General features: G+C 47.1%; 1 protein-coding gene and 1 non-coding gene across 5 annotated transcripts in view; one reads left to right on the plus strand and one right to left on the minus strand.

Moving 5' to 3' along the window:
- Positions 1-825: 825 nt before the first annotated feature.
- Trnal-uag (transfer RNA leucine (anticodon UAG)) lies at positions 826-907 on the minus strand. Its single transcript has one exon. It is a non-coding gene; the product is annotated as a tRNA-Leu (tRNA).
- Positions 908-9,966: 9,059 nt separating this feature from the next.
- Positions 9,967-20,321, plus strand: part of Eef2k (eukaryotic elongation factor 2 kinase) — a 59,442-nt gene continuing 49,087 nt past the window's right edge. For 2 of the 4 annotated variants that reach the window (XM_027948680.3, XM_071605750.1), the window contains exon 1: positions 9,967-10,303. The gene's annotated coding sequence lies outside the window, so the exon portion shown is untranslated. Of the gene's footprint in view, positions 10,304-12,412; positions 12,491-20,321 lie in introns of those variants that run through there. The other 2 variants (XM_071605749.1, XM_071605748.1) reach the window with 2 other exon arrangements.

Genomic DNA, 20,321 nt, shown 5'->3' on the forward strand with positions numbered 1-20,321 from the left:
CCACAAAGGTTTTCCTGTTCTTGGAAATCTCTTCCCAACCTTCCCTTGGCTAGTCTCTCAACTTCAGGTCCAGCTAAATGTCACCTCCTTGCTTCTCCTGGGCCAGGTTAGCACCCTGCAAGGCAGACATTCCTCACGGGTGTAATTCATGAATTTACAACGTCTGTAACTGCTGCCGCTGGACGCTGTCCGCCTGGTCCATCCTGCAGCCTCAGGATGAGCTGGGCTTCCAGCAGCCTCCTAGTTGTGCAGTGAAAATGAAGGACCCTAAAGCAAGCCTGAGGACCAATGAGAAGTGAATCAACTCAGCTGAGACATTAAGGTTGGCATCCCAATGGGAGGCCAGACCCAACTCCCCCAGCCCCTCCACAGTCCCCTGCCATCTGCTCTGCCAACAGAAGTCCATGGGTGTCAGGGGTAGCACTCCCAAGGACCTGGGCCAGCAAGGGACCCTCTCTAACTCCATTCCTGAGCCCAGCCTCCTCCCCTCCACCGCCTCAACTTTTGTCCTTGAGAGATAAAGAGTTCCACTCCCTGTGTTCCGGGGACTGGAAACATTCAATTAATGCTTCCTGCCGGGAACTTTGCAAGGTATCCCAGATGTGATTCCCCTGAAGAAAGGGAGGAGTTGTTTATTTTATTTGAAGGAAATGGAATTAATAGGTGAAAGAGAAGTTTGTGTACTGGGCTAGAGTTGGAAGGTTTCTTTCTCTTATTCTTCCCCCATTTCGTTAGAAAAAATGAAGTATCAGAAAGGAGAAGAGGGATAAGACACTGAAGGGGGATTGAAAAATATAAAGATACAAAAGTGACACCATCTGGCTGTGGCAGCGGTGGGATTCGAACCCACGCCATCGAAATGACTGGAGCCTAAATCCAGCGCCTTAGACCACTCGGCCACGCTACCGCCCGCTCAGACGTTGAGCCACTCAGCCTATGTTAGTGTGATGACGAGGGTGCCTTGTTCTCTGTAAGCTCCGCCTTTATAAGTTTGCGCATGCCCATTATGAGACCGGCCTCCATCCTGTCGCCTCTGCGCTTCGCCCCCTAGCTTCCTTGGCAGTCCTGGAGTTACGGTACTCTTGTCCCCGGCTCAAGAAGTACTGTAGGAAGCCATCATTAAAAAAGAAAGATTAGTTCCTAAATGTTAAACATTAACATCCGATCTTCACATGGGTCGAATTTGATTTTTGCAATTTCTATGGATGTGATGCTGCCTATGGCCACCTGGGGGCGGTGCTGCGCTGCGGTTTCCTCCCAACTGGGGTGGGGATCCCGCAAGAAACCCAAGTTTGCACGGAATCCATTCTGCCGGCTCGATTCTCATCACAAGCTTCCTTTGCAGCCCCGAGTGACCTCACGGCCTGGCCCCTGCCCTCCTGATAGGAGAATCACGTGTGGGCTCCTTCAGGCATAATTATTATCCCATTTTACAGCTGAGTAACTTGTCTCAGGTGCCCCAGCCAAAGCCAGCCTTCCCCAGCCTCCAAAGACCCAGGTTCTTCTGTGCAGACTATTTGAGTGTTATTTTTTAGACTAATGCAATAAATTTAGAGCACAACACAGCAACCTTCATTTTCCGTCATTCAAAATTGTTAATATTTGGAGATTCGCTTCAAGTCTTTTAAAATAATAATAATAATCCTGTAAATAAAACTGAAGTCTTTTGAGATCCTCAAATTTTATCATTCTTCCTCTTTCCTCAGGTGTTTCAAATCCTTCCAGTACACTTTTCCCTAATTTTACCTTCAGATAGGCTTTATCCACTTCCTTTCCGTTTAAATTGGGTTATCCACTTCCTTGCAAACAAAACCCAGGGTTATAAAGACAGCTGGGTAAGTGGATGTGATAATGGCCCCCCAAAGATGAGCACATTCAAATCCCCAGAACTTGTAAATGTGTTGCCTTACACATGGCAAAAGGGACTTTGCAGATGTAATTAAGGATCTTCAGATGGGAAAAGTAGCCTGGATTATCTAGATGGTCCTAATATAATCACAGGGATCCTTAAAATAGAGGCGAGAATTCAAGGAGAAATGAAGACACCAGCAAAAAGGGGAATACACATAATCTCGACTAACTACAAAAAGTAAGAATACCAATTCTCTCCTGAGACCTCCAAAAAGGAACTCAAAGTGTCTGAAAACACCTTGAATCTGGGACTTCTGATTTTGGGAACAATAAGACAATTATCTGTGTCATTTTAAGCCACTAAATTTGTAGAAATTTGTTACAGCAGCAGTAAGAAACTAATACAGTGTGTAAACCAGGGGCTGGCTTGGGAATCACAAAGCTGAGCTGTTTCTCAGGGTGTGACATTAGGAAAGTTCCTTCTCTTAGGGCCTCAGTTGCTCATTCCTGCAATATACTGTTACATATAACAACATTAATGTGACATAATGTAACATACATTGAATGTCTATATGATGATGACAATAGCTACCTCTTAGGAGCTGCTGTGAAGATTAATTCATTCATTCTGCAAGTATTTCTTGAGCACCTGCAGTGTGTCAGGCATGTTCTGATCATATCAAAGAACGAAGCAGTGAAGATCAAATGTGGTAATACGTGGATCTCTGGCCTATAGCGTGGGGGTGATGGTGGTAATTCCGGGTATCTCTTGCCTTCCAGTATCTCACCCCAGAGTTCTTCCATGGACATTGGTTGGCCATGAGGTGATATTCCACACACCCTCCCCAACTCACTGCTGCAAGTAGGTATTTATGGATCTCTCCCTGGAGGAGGCAGGGCCATGCTAGTGAGTCACCTCTCTGTTGCCACATGAACCTAAGTTAGAGGCAAATGCTCCGGCTGGAGCTGCCCAAAAGACCTCAGAAAACTGTTGTCTGGATATGGTCAGACTGTGGCCGACCATCTGGCCCATCACCCCTTGGGGCCACAGGAAGGAAGCTGGGTTCTCTTAAGTTATCTCCCTGCAATTACTCAAAGCAGTGGTTGGATCATATGCCAGCAGCACCTGGCCCCCCAGCTCTCTCCCTCTCTGATAGTTTAAGTTAACATTTATCCTGAACCCGTTAGATCTGATCAGGCACGATCCATGCTTGAGGGTGGGGGGAGCTGCTTCTAGAAGTACTCAGAACCCTGCAGCCAGAGGCACTAGACCACAAACCCAGTGGAGGTGAGGCTTCAGTTTGTCTGCCCCGCCCAGCATTTCTTCAGCAGCCTGGCCTCCCTGCTGGCCCCAGGGTTCTGCTGACTGGGCTTCTCTGTCGATTTACATCTTCAGGGGTGACAGTGCAAAGCCGCAGCCAAGCAAAGGTCAGGTGGCCGCAGAATCCAGAGCAACCAGGATCTGTTTAGTTTGTGTGTGTGTGTGTGTGTAAGTAACATTTTAAAATGAGTTTTGCAAAAGTAATCTGAGTCCCTTGGTGCTTCAGCAAAGAAAGAAAAGCACAAATAAGAAAAAATAAGAGTCACCTTTCATTTCTCCACCTACTGCAACTCTGAGTTTTGGAAGAGGAAGTTGGTTTTTGTCTTTTTTAAATTTCAAATGTAACGTCAGGTAGGCATGCTCGCTGTACATTTTTTAACATGTGTTATCAGAGGTGTAAAATTAAAAGGGAAAATTCTCTCCCTCTCTGTGGCCCTCCTTCACCAGTGAACCCCACAGAAGCAACCCCTGTAAAAAGGCTTGGGGTCAATTATTCCAGGTCTTTTCCTAGGCAAATATATAGGCAAATGAAACTAGAAACGCACACGTGGTCCTGCTCTCATCCTGGAGCCTGCCTCCCACAGTGGAACGGAAGGGCTGCACTGGCTAAGAGACAGGAAAGGGGTCACTTCATGGAGTCTTTCCAGAGCTACAGGTGGGCCACCTGGCTGGCTCTATGGTGGGCATGCCAGGCCCAGTGACCTATAATCCCAGCAACTCAGGAGACTAAGGTAGGAAGATTGCAAGTTCGAGGCCAGCCTCAGCAACTTAGTGAGACCCTGTATCAAAGTAAAAAAATAAAAAAGGGCTGGGGATGTGGCTCAGTGGTGGAGCACCCTTGAGTTCAATCCTTTGAGTTCAAAACAAACAAGCGAACAAACAAAAACTCTCAAATCCACCACGGAGAGGGAATCTGAGCTTTAGCAACCATCCTGGGTGTATGTGGCCAATGCTGCTCCCAGGCCTGAGCCTGTGGGAGGGAACAGGCAGGTGACTGACTGGGCTAGGGCTTGTAGGAGCTGGAGCACTTTCCCCTCCCATCTGCCATCTCTTCTGCTACCTCACAATGTAGTAAACTTGTGAGAGCAAACTGGGTTGTGGGGATTTTGGTGTTTTCGTTTTGGGTAACAGCTTTATTGCAATATGATTCACATACGGTACATACCATTCACCCATCTGAAGTGTATAATTTGGTGGCTTTTACTATATTCAGAGTTGTGTAGCTATCAACCTCAAGCAATTTTGGAACATTTTCATCACCCCCAAAAGAAACCCTGCTACTTATATGTAATAACTCTCTGATCCTCCAAACTCCCTTCCAAGCCCCTGACAACCATTAATCTACTTTCTCTCTTTGTGGATTTTTCTGTTCTGGGCATTTTGTGTAAATGAAGTCATACAATACATTGTCTTTGGGGGGCTGCGGGGTACTGGGGATTGAATTCAGGGGCACTCAACCACTGAGCCACATCCCCAGCCCTGTTTTGTATTTTATTTAGGGTCTCACTGAGTTGTTTAGCACCTTGCCTTAGCTCAGACTGGCTTTAAGCTCGAAATCCTCCTGCCTCAGCCTCCGGAGCTGCTGGGATTACAGGCATGGGCCACCACGCCTGGTCAATACATTGTCTTTGGTGCCTGACTTCTTTCACTTTGTGTAATGTTTTTAAGGTCCATCCATGCTAGAGCATAAATCAGTATTTCATTCCTTTTTATTGTCAAATACCATACTATTGTCTGGATAGAGCATATTTTGATTGTCCATTCATAAGTTGATACCATTTGGGTTTTTTTTCACTTCTTGGCTCTTATGAATAATGCTGTTATGAACATTTGGGTACGTGAGCATATCTTTTAATTTCTCTTGGTATAGAACCAGGAATGGAATTGCTGGGTTGTATCATAATTCATTTTTTGAGGAACTACCAAACTGTTTTCAATTTCTCACATCAGCAAAATGTGAGGGTTCCAATTGCCCCAGATGCTTGCCAACACCTGTTGATTAGCTGATTTTTTTTTTCTATGATAGCCACCCTAGTGGATTGATACCTTCAATTTGCATTATCCTCAGGCTATTGGTGTAGAGCATTTTTTTCATGTGCTTAATAGTTATTTGTATATTTCTTTTTTAAATATATATATTTTTAGTTATAGGTGGACACAATATCTTTATTTTATTTTTATGTGGTGCTGAGGATGATCAACCCGGTGCCTCACACATGGTAGGCAAGTGTTCTACCTCTGAGCCACAACCCCAGCCCTATTTGGGTATTTTCTTTGGAGAGAGATCTATTCAAATCCTTTGTCCATTTTTAAACTTGAGTTTGTTATCTTTTTAATATTGAGTCACAAGAGTTCTTTATATATTTTAGTTACATTTCCCTTATCAGATATATGATGTGTAAATATTTTCTCCCATACTCTGGGTTGTCTTTTCGTTTTCTTGATAGTATCATTTTCGTTTTGTGGGTTGGGTCCTGTGGATGTTCTGGTGGAGAGAAACGGGGGGAAAGAAACCAAATCCTTGTGGATGAGGTGAGAGATTTTTTTTTTTTTTCTCAGAACTTGAAGCGAAGAGCTTTGTCCATGAAGGCGGAGCAGCAGGCTTTAGAACAGGGCTCTTGGCTTGGAATTGAGCGTGATGGGTTTATTATTCCTCTTGGATACAGTAACAGTAAGGTAGTTTAATTTTTTTCCTATATTTAATTATTTTTTTAAAAAAGAAAGTCTGATGCCTCCAACGCTTCCCACTCAGCATGCCTGCCTCACAGTTTAGAATGGCATGGAATAATGACTAATAGGGGAATTTCTGTTGTCTCTTTCCTCACCTCACTAGAATGTTCCCTGAAGGCAGGCCTTTCCCCCACCTCTTAGCATGAAATTTGGCACACAGTAAGAGCTTATTAAATAATTGTCATAAGAATGAATGCCTAGGGCTGGGGATGTGGCTCAAGCGGTAGCGCGCTCGCCTGGCATGCGTGCGGACCCAGGTTCGATCCTCAGCACCACATACCAACGAAGATGTTGTGTCGGCGGAAAACTAAAAAATAAGTATTAAAAATTCTCTCTCTCTCTCTTTCCAAAAAATAATAAAAATAAATAGGTCCAAAAAAAAAAAAAAAAAAGAATGAATGCCCAGAAACTCTCTGCTTACATTCTCCCAACTCATCAAAAGTCTGGAAGGAAAGAATCTCTTCTTCATGGTTGCTATACAAGATCCAGATTAGTTTCTCATTGGCCTAACTTGGGTCACATGTTAGTCCCTGAACCAATCAATGGGATTAAAGGGATGGAATATGCTAATTGCCAGATCTGGTCATGTGTCCACTCTTGCAACCAAGGGAGTGGGAAGGGGTATTTTCAGGAAGTGGGAAGGGGTATTTTCAGGAATTAAGAACAGAGTGAGGGCTGGGGTTGTGGCTCAGTGGTTGGGCGCTTGCCTGGCATTTGTGAGGTACTGAGTTTGATCCTCAGCACCACATAAAAATAAATAAATTAAATAAAGGTACTGTGTCCATCTACAACTAAAAATAAATTTTAAAAAACAAAGAATAGGATGAATTAGTCCACTACAGACAAATCAAGATTCTCATGCAAAAGAGGATGCTTTTGGGCCAGATAAAAATATGGAGAAGTTAAATAACTTGTCCAGTGCCACAGAGCTTTAGGTAATGGAACACCCCCCCTCCCCCATCATTTGTGTTGTTTAGCCTGGACTTGGGAAAACTAGTTTAGCCTCCTTGGCCTCCTCCTTCCTTCCTGAACTCCCCCGGGTCTCATAATTTCAGGAATAACTTTGTCTTTTGCAAAAAGTCAAAGGAGTTTTCTTAAGGTAACCAAAAGAACCAGCCTTTCAAACCAAAATTTTGTCATCTATCTTCTCGATCTTGTATTTTCCAAAATTTGTAACACAGATGCCAAAGGGTGAACTACTCCCTGGTGGGCTTCAGGATCCATTTCTTCTTTTGATCTCCGACCACCTTAGGAGATGCTGCCTGTATGTCACCCCCTCCTCAGCCTTGTAAACTTGAACCTACCCCCAGCAGATGCCATTGCAGTTGGTAAACCTGAAGGCCTGAAGTTTTCCAAGAGAATCTGGATTTTTGTAGGCCTCAAATACTGAAGAGTCAAGGCTCAGGGACAGGACACTCAAGCGGCCTGTGTATACTGGGATCTGGGCCCAGTCCTGACTCAGCCACTTAACTATCTGTGCAAGCAGGGGAAAATCACTTCAATTGCTCTCTGTGCAAACTGTCAGAAGGTTGTGATGATGATGGAAAGGGATAATGCCTTCGAATTAGACCATTTTCTTTCGCCAGTAACACAATACCACAGACAGGAGGAGTTATAAAGAAAGGAGGTTTATTTTGGCTCAAGGTTCTGGAAAGGCAAGGTTGAGGACCTGCAGCTGGTGATGGTCTTCCTGCTGGCAGAGTCCAGAGGAGGTGTGGGGTATCATGTGAGGAGAGCTAGGGAGTGTGTGTGTGTGTGTGTGCGTGTGTGTGTGTGTGCGTGCGTGCGTGTGTGTGTGTGGTGTGTCCATCTGTCTGTCTTTAGCTGCCAGCATTAATCATTATCTAATCCTAATCACCTCCAACTCTAAAGATAGTCAGATTAAATCTCTACCCTCCTAATACCTTGGAGTGGGGATCAGATGTCCCAAATGTCCACACAGGAAGCCTCGGGGACACACTTAACCATGTCCAACCCTTGGCATCCTGGAAAGCCGTTGCCTCAGAGCCAAACAAAAAGTGAAGTTCCTATGAATATCAGCTCTTTGGTCCCCCAAAAGACATCAGAGCAAGCATTCTACATGACAGATGGTCCCGACCACAGAAGCATATTCCCAACCCATTGATGAGAGGAAGGAAAAGAACAAACGTCAGTATACCCACAGTGTCCCTGTCTCTCTGATCTTCCTGTGGTCTTGGTGTTTGCCTGGGACTCTGGGTGACTTCCACCTCTATGGGGGTTCTCCCTCACCTCCCCCCACCTTCCAGGACAGAGGCGATCCTGATAAAGGACTCTTCGGGGCACAAGGAGCAGGTTTATGTTGCACATCCCACTGGGGTGGCCCTTTGCTAGACATTCCCTGCTGGAAACCCTCCTGTCCCTCTCCGTCTGGCAGTGCCTGAGCAGGGAAGTTCACATGTTCCCTCTGAAGGCCTAATTTTTTTGATCCTGATGAAAAAACTGGTAGCTGGGCGTAGTGGTGCATGACTGTAATCCCAGCTGCTCAGGAGGCTGAGGCAGGAGGATCGTGAGTTCAAAGCCAGCCTCAACAACTTAGCAAGACGCTAAGCAGCTCAGTGAGACCCTCAGTGAGACCCTGCCTTTAAATAAAATACAAATAGGTCTGGGGATGTGGCTCAGTGGCCTAGTGCCCCGACTTCAATCCCAGGTACCCTTCCCACAAAGAAGAAGAAAACTGGTGATGGATTCACAGGAGAAACACCATAACATTTCTTCTATCACAGTTTTGCAGGACATGAGAACCTTCAGATGGAAGACCAAAGGTCCAGGATAAAGTATCCGTTTTATGCTGAGGTTCAGTGAAACCTTAATAGCCATGTAGAAATACTCGGAGTCCTCTGGGTCCCTCAGTTGTAGCATTTCTTCCAGTTGGGTGTGGGGCAGATCCCCTTCTGGAATGTGGGTCTTATGCCCTACTATCAAACTAGGTAGGTCAGAGAATTTCTTTATGGCCATTTCTCATGCAGAGAAGTAGGGAAGAATTGGAGTATTTGTAGATTTTATGGCTAGCTTTGGGGAAAATGGGTTCTGGTTTCTATGATTTGTCTTGAGGAAGAGGAATTCTAGTTCCTGGTTTCTGGTTTGCCTGGGGGAAGGATGAGGGTGAGCTGCAGGAGTCCAGCTGTATAAAAGTCCTTTTTTAAAAAAACATTTATTTATGTATCTTTAGTTTTAGGTGAACATATTACTTTGTTTTTATGTGGTGCTGAGGATTGAACTCAGTGCCTCATGCATGCTAGGCGAGCACTCTACCACTGAGCCACAACCCCAGCCCTGTATAAAAGTCCTTTGGCAAGAGGTTCCACTTTAGAAGTGGGTCATAAGTGAAGGGAAAGATGTTTACATTCCTCAGCGCTTGGAAATCAGCTAAGTGTGGATTGGTTCTAGCTGGCCCTTCCTGGTTGTGTCCGTGACCTCTCTAAGCCTCAGTTTTATGATCTGTAAAATAAGGCTAATGACACCTACCGTCCTTCTAGAGTCAGCATGGAGCTGGAATGAAATAGATCACTCAATAGATGCAACGGTTATTTTTTTATTTCTAAAATATCCTTTCATTAGAAAAAATATCTGGAAGGACATGATTATCAAAATGTTCACAGCAGTTGTCCATTTCCTTTTCTTCTTTATACTTTGCCATATTTATCCATTCATTCCACAGGCTTCTATTAAGCACCTACTATGTGCCAGGCCCTGGGTTCAGTTAGGAATACAGCAATGTAAACAAGACTGGTAAGGAACGCCTAGAGGACATATTGGTTAAATAATTACATAAAGAAATGCAATTGGTGTATGTGCCTAAGTTTTTACAAAGCAGAGATGGGGGGCGGGGAAGCATTTCTCATAAAAGTATCCTAAGGTTAGTTATAGAGATTTCCACAAATGACAAATGGGCGTTAGATGCTGACACTGTGTGTGTATTCAACAGGCGGGGCGCTCGTCACTGAGCAGCGGGGCAGACCAGTGAGGCGGCTGCAGGCTCTGTGGCGGCCACCGGGGGGCGGCCACGTGAGCACCGCAGTCCCGCCCCTGCCCCGTCGCTCCTGCCTTACACCAGACTCTGCCCCAGCCCCGATCTGCTCCTTCCCGGGCTCGGCTCCTGCCAGGATCCAACGCCCACACGCCCCGCGGTGCAGCTGTCCCAGCCCTGCGGTTTGTCGCCTGCGCTCCTGTCCCGGGTACGCAGCCGGGTGCCCCTGGATCGGTCCGCCCTCCCCGCGGTCTCCCCGCTAGCCGGCCCCTGCGCCCCGCTAGCCGCTCCCCGGCACTCTCGGGGGGCCCGCCCGCCCTGCACCCTGGAGCGCCGGGCCGCGAGCCTCTGCCAGCTTCTCTGGATCCTAGCGGCCGTGGGCAGCGGCGGCCGCGCCTGCCCGCCCCAAGGAGGTAGGTGCCATCTGCAGCCGGCGGGCTGGGTGGGGACCGGGACTGGGCTCTGCAGGCCCGCGCGCTCCGGTGCAGCCGGCGGCCCGAGCGCGGCCCCGGACGGCGCGCCTGGAGAATGGGGCGCCCCTCCTCTGGTTGCTCGGGTCCCAGGCGCTCAGTGTTTGCTTCTGTAAAATGGGGAAGTCGTGCACACTAACGGCGGCGTGGATGAGGAACGCACTTGGCAAGCGATGGGCGGCGTTCTGGCCGCGAGAGACAGCTCCGGGCCCCGCAGAGGGTGCCCGCCAGGCTGCCTGTTTGTCCCTTGCGGGGCTTCAAGCCGCAACCCCTACCCCGTCCCCTGAACCAGAGGCCTGCACGGGCCCCAGTTCCCGGAACCTCGGGGACTGTGAGTACGCCCTTGCTGCATCGTCGGCTGCGAGAGTCGGGGTGTTGGCAGGCGCCGGTGACACGTGCGCCTGGGGGCCGAGCATTAACGTGCGCCTGGTGGCGCGGGGGCGGGGACTCCCGGGTAAGCCCGTTCGTGGAATTGTGGGGGACCAACCCAGCTGTGCCCAAGCGTGACAGATGGGCTGCTTGGTGTGTGGGGGGAGGAGATCTGCCCTGGGGAGACACTCTCTAGGAGCCTGAGTTCTGGGTCCTAGAACGTCGTGAGCGCTCCCTTGCCTTTCCTCCGACAGGAGAGCAGATTTTACAGAAGAGGCTCCGAGTTGTTACCGGACTCCCAGAGGCTCCCTAAGTGGCAGCCAGCCACATAAACAGACTCTAATAAGCAAGATGGACTAAGTGGGGGATATGGAGGAAGTTGGTGAGAGATGAGAACGCCCTTTGGGAGTGAGGGTTATTGGGAAGGCTTCCTGGAGGAGGTGATGTCTGAGCCTAGTGGAGAAAGCTTTTCAGTGGAAGAAGATAGTGTGTGCCTCTCTTAAGCCTGGACCACTCTTGACACTTTACTTTTAAAATTTTTTTAAAACTTTATTTTTTTAATGTGGTGCTCAGGATGGATTTTTAAAATAGGAGCTTAGCCTCACGCAGGCTAAGCAAGTGCTGTACCACTGAGCCACAAACCCAGCCCTACTGCACTCCACCTTTGCGGGGCCTGGTGAAGATAACTTTAGGGGCCCAGAAGACCACACAGACAAACCTCCCCTCCAACTCCCCTGGTGGTCCTTGGCTGCCTGCAGAGTAGAATGGGGCCATGGGACTCCACAGTAAGCTCTTTGGGAGATCTGTGGATGTGGCTTTTGGGGGGTATCTTGTCCAGCCAAGCTGTTCAGATTCTTTATCCTGCCGGGATCAGATTCCCCAAAGAAGTCTTGTACAGTTTTCAGTCAAGTTGGCATCTGATTATGTGGTTCGCGGGGAGCTGGTTGGAGAGACCTGGGAGAGCACAACAGAAACTTGGGCTTGCTCAAAATCATCTAGGATTTGCCATTACTGGTAGAATTTTTGAACCCCAAACAGAAAAAATTCGTAATCGTAATCAGGACTTTAATCCTAGAAGGAGCCTCTGGCTGGGCTGATTAAGAACAGTTTTTGTGTTGTGAGAGATCAGTTTTACTGATGAAGAAGTTATAAACGGTCCTGTTCTCCCTGCCCCCACCCCAACTGAGAATGCTCCTAGAAGAAAGCTGTTAGAGAGAGGGCGGTGTCTACACAGGGGGTGATATTGGCTCAGGCTTTCAAGTGCTGTTGGATCAGACTCTTGCAGCGAGGGCTGATGGGCACAAGAACACTTCAAACAAACAAAGGAGTGAGTCACTAATACACTGGTAATAAAGCAAAAGATGAAGATCTGCTGACCTTAGAAGCCACAGGGCTGTGGAATCCCCAGAGCCGCAGTTCAGCTCTCGGCCTTTCTGGACCTGGCTAGGACCAGCAAGGCACAGAAAGTGGCTGAACTGCAGGTAGGTCAGAGGTTCTCCGACCTCAGGGCATAACAACATCCCCTGGAAGCCTTGGTCATGCAGATCTCTGGGCTGCTAACAGAGTTTAATTTATTCCCCTGGAGTGAGGCTCAAACATTTGCATTACCAACAAGTTCCCAGGTGAGGAGGCTGCTGTAACTACTGCTGATGGCCCTGGGATTTTAGAGTTGCTAATGGAGGAAGGGATGACTACATTAAAAGCTCTGGATTCAGCCAGCACTAGTGTCGAGCCCAATTCACACTTTCTGTGTGATTTTGAGTAAGTACCAAATCTCTCTGTTCCTCGTTTTACCCATATGAGAGTGTCTACTAAGAGTGAAACTAAAAGTGTCTACTCCCTGGGATTCAGAGGAGTCTTCCTGGAAGAGGTGACATCTAAGCTGAGACCTGATAGAGAGCAGATGAGCCGGCCAGGGGATGGGTAGGGTGGACAACCTGCGACAGTATGTTCAAAGACCAGGGAGAGGAGTTCCATAGTAAGTGATATAGAAATGCCATGAATCTGTTCTGGGCAGGATGGCCGTGAAAGAGAGCCTGGTCAGGGCCTGGAATTTGTGCAAGTTACTTCTGCCCATTTTCCATTGGCCCACATGTGGTCACATGATCCCACCAAACTGCAGGTGACACTGGGACATGAGTTCACTGGCTGGGCAAGGAATCACCAGCAGATGGAGATCTGACTGAGCCATGGTGGCTTTTTCTTGCTACCCTCTCATTTCTTTTCTCCACTCTGTTGGGTGAATGCATTTTATAGATGAGGAAGCTGAGGTTCAGAGAGATCAAGTCATTGGCCCAATGTTGCTCAGCTAGTAAATGGCTGAGCTGGGACTTGAACTCAGATCAGTTCATCCAAAGGTCTGGTTGGGCCAGAGTCTGTTCTTGGTGCTTTTCAGGTCCTCGGTGATCTATACTGACCCACTCAGAGTCTCAGCTCTGCCACTGGGCAAACTGGCAGTTATAACCCTGGTCTCTCAAGCCTTGGGTGCCCATTATGTCAGAGGAGATTGACAGCTTTTCTCCAGTTACTCATCCCGGTGACTGCACTGCTAGGGTGTGCCTAGCATCCTGCTCTGGCCTGGGAGCTGGAGAGGCTCCTTTTGTTTAACCTGGTCACGTGGTCGGGCCACTGAGAGGGCTGTGTAAACATGGAGTTCAACGGGGGGAAAGCCAGACACCCTGTATTCCAGATCTGACCTGCCAGGAGAACACCGTGTCCTGGGGACACAAGGAGGGTGTCTAGCAGATGATTAAACATTAAAATTCACAGCGCTCTTGCGTTTTGTTAAAGGAAGCTCTAATTACAGCCTTTTGTGCTTCGTACTCTAAAATGTAGTTTTTCAAATTTCAAAAACAAAATAGCCCTTGTACAACAACCGTTTAATAGCACAGTGTACTGTGGAGATATTTTTATGAGCCTTTAAGCAGAATGAATTTGACTTCTCTCCTCGGTTTCCATAGTAGGTTGCTGTTTGCTTATGTCAGTGAGCTAATTTCCCTGTCTTTGTGGTAGGCACAGAGACTTTTTTTTTTCCTCCTGCAGTACTGAACACTAAGCTGCTGAGGCTGACCTTGAACTTGAAATTCTCCTCCCTCAGCCTTCCTAGTTGCTGAGATTATAGGCGAGCACCTCTGCACTCAGCCAAGATTCATTTTCAAAGAGGAGAGGAGGGAGAGAGCGTTGTGGACTGCCCCTTAAAATTACACCAGAGGCCTGGGGTTGTAGCTCCGTGGTAGAGCGCTTGCCTAGCACGTATGAGACACTGCGTTTGATTCTCAGCACCGCATAAAAAATAAATAAATAAAATAAAAGCATTGATTCCATCTACAACTAAATATATTTAAAAATAAATAAATAAAAATTCCATCAGAACCTAGAGCTAGGTTTCTCTGCCTCAGCAATATTGATGTTTTGATCAGATAATTCTTCATTGTAGGGGACTGTCCTCATGTGTCACAGGATGTCATGTGTCTTCAACATTGTCAAGGGTCCCCTGAGGAGGAAAATTGCCCCAGGTTGAGAGCCACCTCTCTAGACTGTATTAGTTTCTTATTGCTGCTATAACAAGTGATGGAAAACTTAATGGGTTAAAACAAGGCAAAGTTATTCTCTGCAATTCTGGGGGTAGAAGCTCTAAAGTCAAGGGGTCAAGGGGCTTTGTTCCTCTGGAAGTTTTAGGGGAGACTCTCTTTCCTTGTCTTTTCCAGCTTCTAGAGGCCACTTGACTTCCTGTCTTGGCTTATATACCCTTTCTCCTTCTCCAAACCCAGCAACATAGCATCTTCAAATCCTTCTCTCTCTCTATTTGTGCTGGGGAAGGGACCCAGGCCCTGGAGTCCGCTAGGCAAGTACTGTAACATGAGCCTCTTTCCCAGCCCTAAATCTTTCTTGTTGTCTACAGCCCGTGATTCCCTTTGAGAAACTGATGTGACTCCATTTTTGAAAATAAATAACAGCAGCTTCTACCTCAAGGCCTGTCCTAAGGAAGGGGGCATGACCCTTGACCTTGGAAAAACCCACAGAGCCTTTCTAGGCAGATAACTACCCTGCTGAGTTGTTTGTCTGCAAATAACAGGAGAGATCTGTGGTGATAGGTGTCCCTGACTCAGGTGTCCCTGACTCAGTTAGGCTAGGTGAAGACCCATAGCAACCCCCCCCCCCCCAGCAACCACCAATCAGCATGAGACAGGGAAAATACCTGGGATGCCCTATGACCCTCCAGTAGTTTATGGTGGTTGATAACATGTTGGGAAACCATATAGTTCAGCACGTACACCCCTCGTGGCCTAAACCAATCAGTTCAAAGGAATCCCCCTCTTGTACTAACCAATCACCCCTACCCAACTTGTTCCCGCCAGTGAATGTGCTCATCAATGTTAAGAGCTGTTGTGTGACTTTTCCCACGGTATGATTTGCTGTGTGATGTTGTGATGCATAGAGTATCCCCCCCCAAAACCTATAAAATCTCACTGAACAAAGGACCGGGACTCACTCCCTGGGACCGCTGTGTCGGGAACGGTTGTGAGTCCAGGCTCGAGCTTGCAATGAAGACTCTTGTGTGATTGCATCGGATTCGGCTCCTGGAGGTCTACTGGGGTCCCACGAATCTGGCATTACACCTTGTCACAATCTTTCTCCAGGACAATCTCCCATCTGGAGACCCTTCATGTAATCACTGCTCCCAAGTTCCTTTTACCATATAAGGTCACATATTCACAATTTCCAAGGATTGGGATGTAGTCATCCTTGGGGACCCATTATTCTGTTTGCCACATAGACGTTTTGGCCTCTGGGTATGATAAAATAGGGAGGAAGGAAGTGGCTTAGGGAGTGGGAAGTGGGGGTGACCCTGGCGGAACACAGCCAGTGCTTTCACACCCCAGGCACCGCTGGCCTGTCTCATTGAGTCCTGGGAGCATCCCCGGGGGTGGGTACTCTTTGCTGGCTGCTGTTTGTACACAAGGATACAGTCAAGGGAGGTTTTCTGGAGGAGGTCAAAATTTGAGCTGTGTCTTGGAGGGAACAACCAGATCTGCCCATGAGTGGGAAGGGCATTTGGGGCAGAGAGACCTGAGTGTACAAGCGCCAGGATGGCCAGCGAGGTCATTTACAGGCCCTGGGCCAGGCAGGGTCCTATCTGCTCGCCTGCAGCTGCCCCTGTTTCCTGGGGTCAGGAGAACGTCAGGTCTCTGGCAGGATGTGGTCAAGGGCTTCGGTTCTGGTCCTAAGGCCCCTGTGAGCTAGCTCGGGAGCCACAGTCAGGCCACTTTCCCCTCAGCTCCTGCCACCATAGAATGGGAGAGTTGACATGGTGGATTAACTGGCAAGGCCACCAGCAAAGATCCACGGTGGCCCCAGCAGCCAGGCTCCTCAATCTGCGCTCCCAACCACTGGACAACACTGCCTCGGGCCTGCAGGCTGAAACTGTGGTTCTGGCCCCTCCCCTGGCACCATTCTAGTCCCCAGAGGCCACTGACCTGGCTGGGCCTGCTGGCAGCTCCAGGCACCAGGCTGTCCTGGTCAGCAGGGACTCTGGCCAAGGGCTGATGGGGGTGGGGGGAGAGCACCAGAGATGGGTGTAACCGAGAATGGGGAGCAGCAGGCCCTGAGCAGACTCTGGCTTTGGCTTCAGGCTGGTGACTCTGACTTACCCAGAGGCTAAGAAACAAACTCAGCCATTGACATTGACTTTCAGACTGGAGAGGACTGACGTAACCTGTGGGCAGTGTATTAAGGAAAAAGAATGAAAAGCAGAAGCCAAAGGTGAAACAGAAAACAGGAAGAGTGTGGGCTAGGATTGTGGCTCAGCGGTAGAACACTCACCTAGCATGTGCGAGGCCCTGGGTTCGATCCTCAGCACCACATAAAAACAGATATTTAAAACAAAGGTTTTGTGTCCAACTATAACTAAAAAATAAAATCTATTTTTAAAAAGTAGCAAGAGTGCAATGTGCAAAGAAAGGCAAGGTGAACTTGCCTGTGATTTTAATTTCTATTTTCTTGGGCATGTACTGAATTAGAATATAAATATATTTCCTGCTTCAATAACTATTAGGGAAGGGCTGAATCAGGGTCTTGGACGGAGCCCTTGAGAATAATTGCAACTATTGAATTGGTCTAAAAGATTTTTTTAAACATCTTTTTCATTTTTTTCTTTAAGAGATGGATCTTGCTGTGTTGCCCAGGCTGGCCCTCATTCTTGGGCCCAAGCCATCCCCCAGTCTCAGCCCCACAAGTAGCTGGTGCTATAGATGTGCTCCATCATGCTGGGCTCCTAATTTTTTTTATTTAAGCTAATTAGTGTCTTATTTTGTGTTGAGAGCAATCCAATTCTGTAAAAAGTTAAAACAGAATAGAGTGTACACAGTTTGGAAAAGTTCCCTCCACTCCTGGCTCCCAGCTCCTAGGTCAGTTGCTCATTCCAAAGCAAGCATAGCCCCTCGGCAGCCTTCAAGAATTTTTGAATGAAGGCCCAAATATCCTTTTTCTTTTCCTTTTAATACCCTAATATATCTGCTGTTTTTCAACTTGCTTTTTTAAATTTGACTATTCAGCCATTTTTCTTGACTATTTTCCTTCAATTTTATGGAGACATAAGTCACATACCTTACCGTCCACCCATTTAAAGTGGACAATTCAGTGTTTTTTTAGTATATCCACAGCCCTTCAGCCAGTGCTACACTCAATTTGAGAACATTTTCATCAACTCAAAAGATGTGCCATCGCCATTAGAAATCAATTCCCATTCCTCCCCAGTCACCCTTATCTCTTCAACCCAGCCCCGGTAACCCCTGAGTGACTTCCTGTTTCTATGGATTTGCCTTCTCTGGACATTTCACACAAATGGAATCATGCAGTAATTGTCTTGATGTCTGTCTTCTGTCACTTTGCATAAGAGTGTTAAATTCTGTTCATTTTTCTCTCTTTTGGTGTGGGGGGGATTGAACCCAAGGGCACTTAATCACTGAGCCACATCCCCAGCACCCCCCCCCCTTTTTTTTTTTTTTGTATTGTACTTAGAGACAGGGTCTCACTGAGTTGCTTAGGGCCTTGCAAAGTTGCTGAGCCTGGCTTTGAACTCTGGATCCTCCTGCCTCAGCCTCCCAAGCCTCTGGGATTACAGGAGATCTGTCCATGTTGAGGCATTATGTGAATATACCACATTTTTGTTTATTCATTCATCATTGAGGAACATTTGGGTTGTTTCTCCTTTTGATGATTGTGAACCACGCTGTTCTGAATATTTGTGCACAGGCTTTTGTGTGGGTAGATACCTAAGAGTAGAATTGCTGGACCATATGGTAACTCTGGGTTTAAGTTTCTAAGAAATTGCCACAATGTTTTCTAAAGTAGCTGCACCAGTTGGATTCCCACCAGCCCTGTGTGTGGGTTCTGTGAGATCAGGCAATGGGCCAGGACCAAGGGAGGCAGATTTAAAAAGGCCACTGAGGGAGGCTTTATTTGAGATATCACTCCTTGGTGGAACTCCATCAGACCCACAGAGTGGACGGGAAAAGGGTCTGAGAAGAAACCTCGGGAGCTCGACTGGACTGGAATTTTATGGGGCTTACAGCAGGAAGGGAAGGGCTTGGGACAGGAAAAAGTGTTTTTAGAGTCCCTTGTCCGGCTGGAGTTGGTCTTGGGAAACTGGCTGAGATCCAGGATTGGTCAGGAGACCCTGCTGATTGACAGGCGTTTCCTTCAGCTCCTGATTGATGTTTCTTTTCTGCACTGAGGCTGCTTTGTGCTAAGTCACTGCCACCGCCACCGACCTGACAGGTTCCAATTTCTCTACATCTTTGTCAACCCTTGTTATTTTCCAATTTAAAAAATATATCCATCCTGGTAGGTGTGACTTCCCCTAGCATTTCCCAGAGGCTAATAATGATCCTGAGCATCTTTCCATCTATTTATTGGCCATTGTATATCTTCCTTCGAGAACTATCTTTTCAAACTCTTTGCCAATTTTTATTCAGGTTGTCTTTTTAGGGGGGTGGGGTATTGGGGATTGAACTCAGGGGCACTTGACCACTGAGCCTCATCCCCAGCCCTGTTTTGTGTTTTATTTAGAGACAGGGTCTCACTGAGTTGCTTAGTGCCTCGCTGTTGCTGAGGCTGGCTTTGAACTTGCGATCCTCCTGCCTCAACCTCCCAAGCTGCTGGGATGACAGGCGTGCGCGGCTGCTGCACCCAGCCAGTATGTCTTCACTTTCTTGATGGTGTCTTTTGAAACACAAAAGTTTTTTATTTTGAAGATGACCGATTTATCTACACTTTTATTACTGGTGCTTTTGGTGTCATATTGAAGGAGTCTGTCTAATCCAAGTTCATGAAATTGTTCTATATTAGAGTTCTATAATAGAGTTTTAGCTCTTATATTTAGTCTTTGGTCCATTTTGAGTTGACTTTTGCATGGTGTAAGGAAGGGATTCAATTGCATTCTTTTGCATGTGGATATTCAATTATCCCAGCCCATTTGTTGAAAAGATTCTTCTTTTCCCATGTAGTTATCTTAGCACCCTTGTTGAAAATCAGTCAGCAGGCCTGGTGTGATGGCACAAATCCCAGTTACTTGGGAGGCTCAGGCAGGAGGATTGCAAGTTCAAGGCCATCCTGGGCAACTTAGCAAGACCCTGTCTCAAAATAAAAATATAAAGGCTAGACATGGTGGTGCACATCTGTAATCCCAGTGGCTCGGGAGGCTGAGGCAGGAGAATCACAAGTTCAAAGCCAGACTCAGCAAAAGCGAGGCTCTAAGCAACTCAGTGAGACCCTGTCTCTCTAAACAAAATATAAAACAGGGCTGGGGATGTGGCTCAGTGATCGAATGCCCTTGAGTTCAATTCCTAGTACCCCACCCAAAAAAATAAAAATAAAATAAAATATAAGGGCTGGGGATGTAGCTCAGTGGTAGAGCTCACAGGGTTCAATCCCCAGAACCACAAAAAAAGAAATCAATTGGCTGTAAATGAGAGGTTCTATTCTACAATCTTGCTGTCTTGGCATTCTGTGGGTCTCGGAGCTTGTCCTTTGCAATATATGTAATAGGGCTCCATTGATGGACACATGGGACTGCTAGTCTTTTTTGCTTTACAGGGGACAATCTTAGGAGGGCTTATTCATTTCAGGGAAATGTGTTGGGTGCCTTCTGTGTACAAGGCTCTCTTTAAGGCACTGGTGGGCATTTGGACTATTAAAAGTAAACAGGATGACTTCAGCTTGGGAACATAATTGTGAACAAAATACAACAGGGTGAGTGACAGTGGGTTTTTTTTTTGTTGTTGTTGGTGGTGTTGGTTTTGGTGGTACTAGGGATTGAACCCAGGACCCACTTTATCACTAAGCTACATCCCCAGCTCTTTTTTAAAAAAAATTTATTTTGAGATAGACTCGTTAAATTGCTGAGACTGGCCTCAAATTTATAACCTTCCTGCCTCAACGTTCTGAGTTGCTGGGATTACAGGTGTGCACCACCATGTGCAGCAAGAGGTGACTTTTGAGCTGGGATCCTGATGATGAGAAAGAACCCTCTATGGGAAGGTTGTTCTGGGGACAGGGAACAGCAAGTAGAAAGGCCCTGGGGTGGGAATTC

The sequence above is a fragment of the Marmota flaviventris genome, chromosome 19, assembly GCF_047511675.1.
Source record: "Marmota flaviventris isolate mMarFla1 chromosome 19, mMarFla1.hap1, whole genome shotgun sequence".
NCBI lineage: Eukaryota > Metazoa > Chordata > Mammalia > Rodentia > Sciuridae > Marmota > Marmota flaviventris.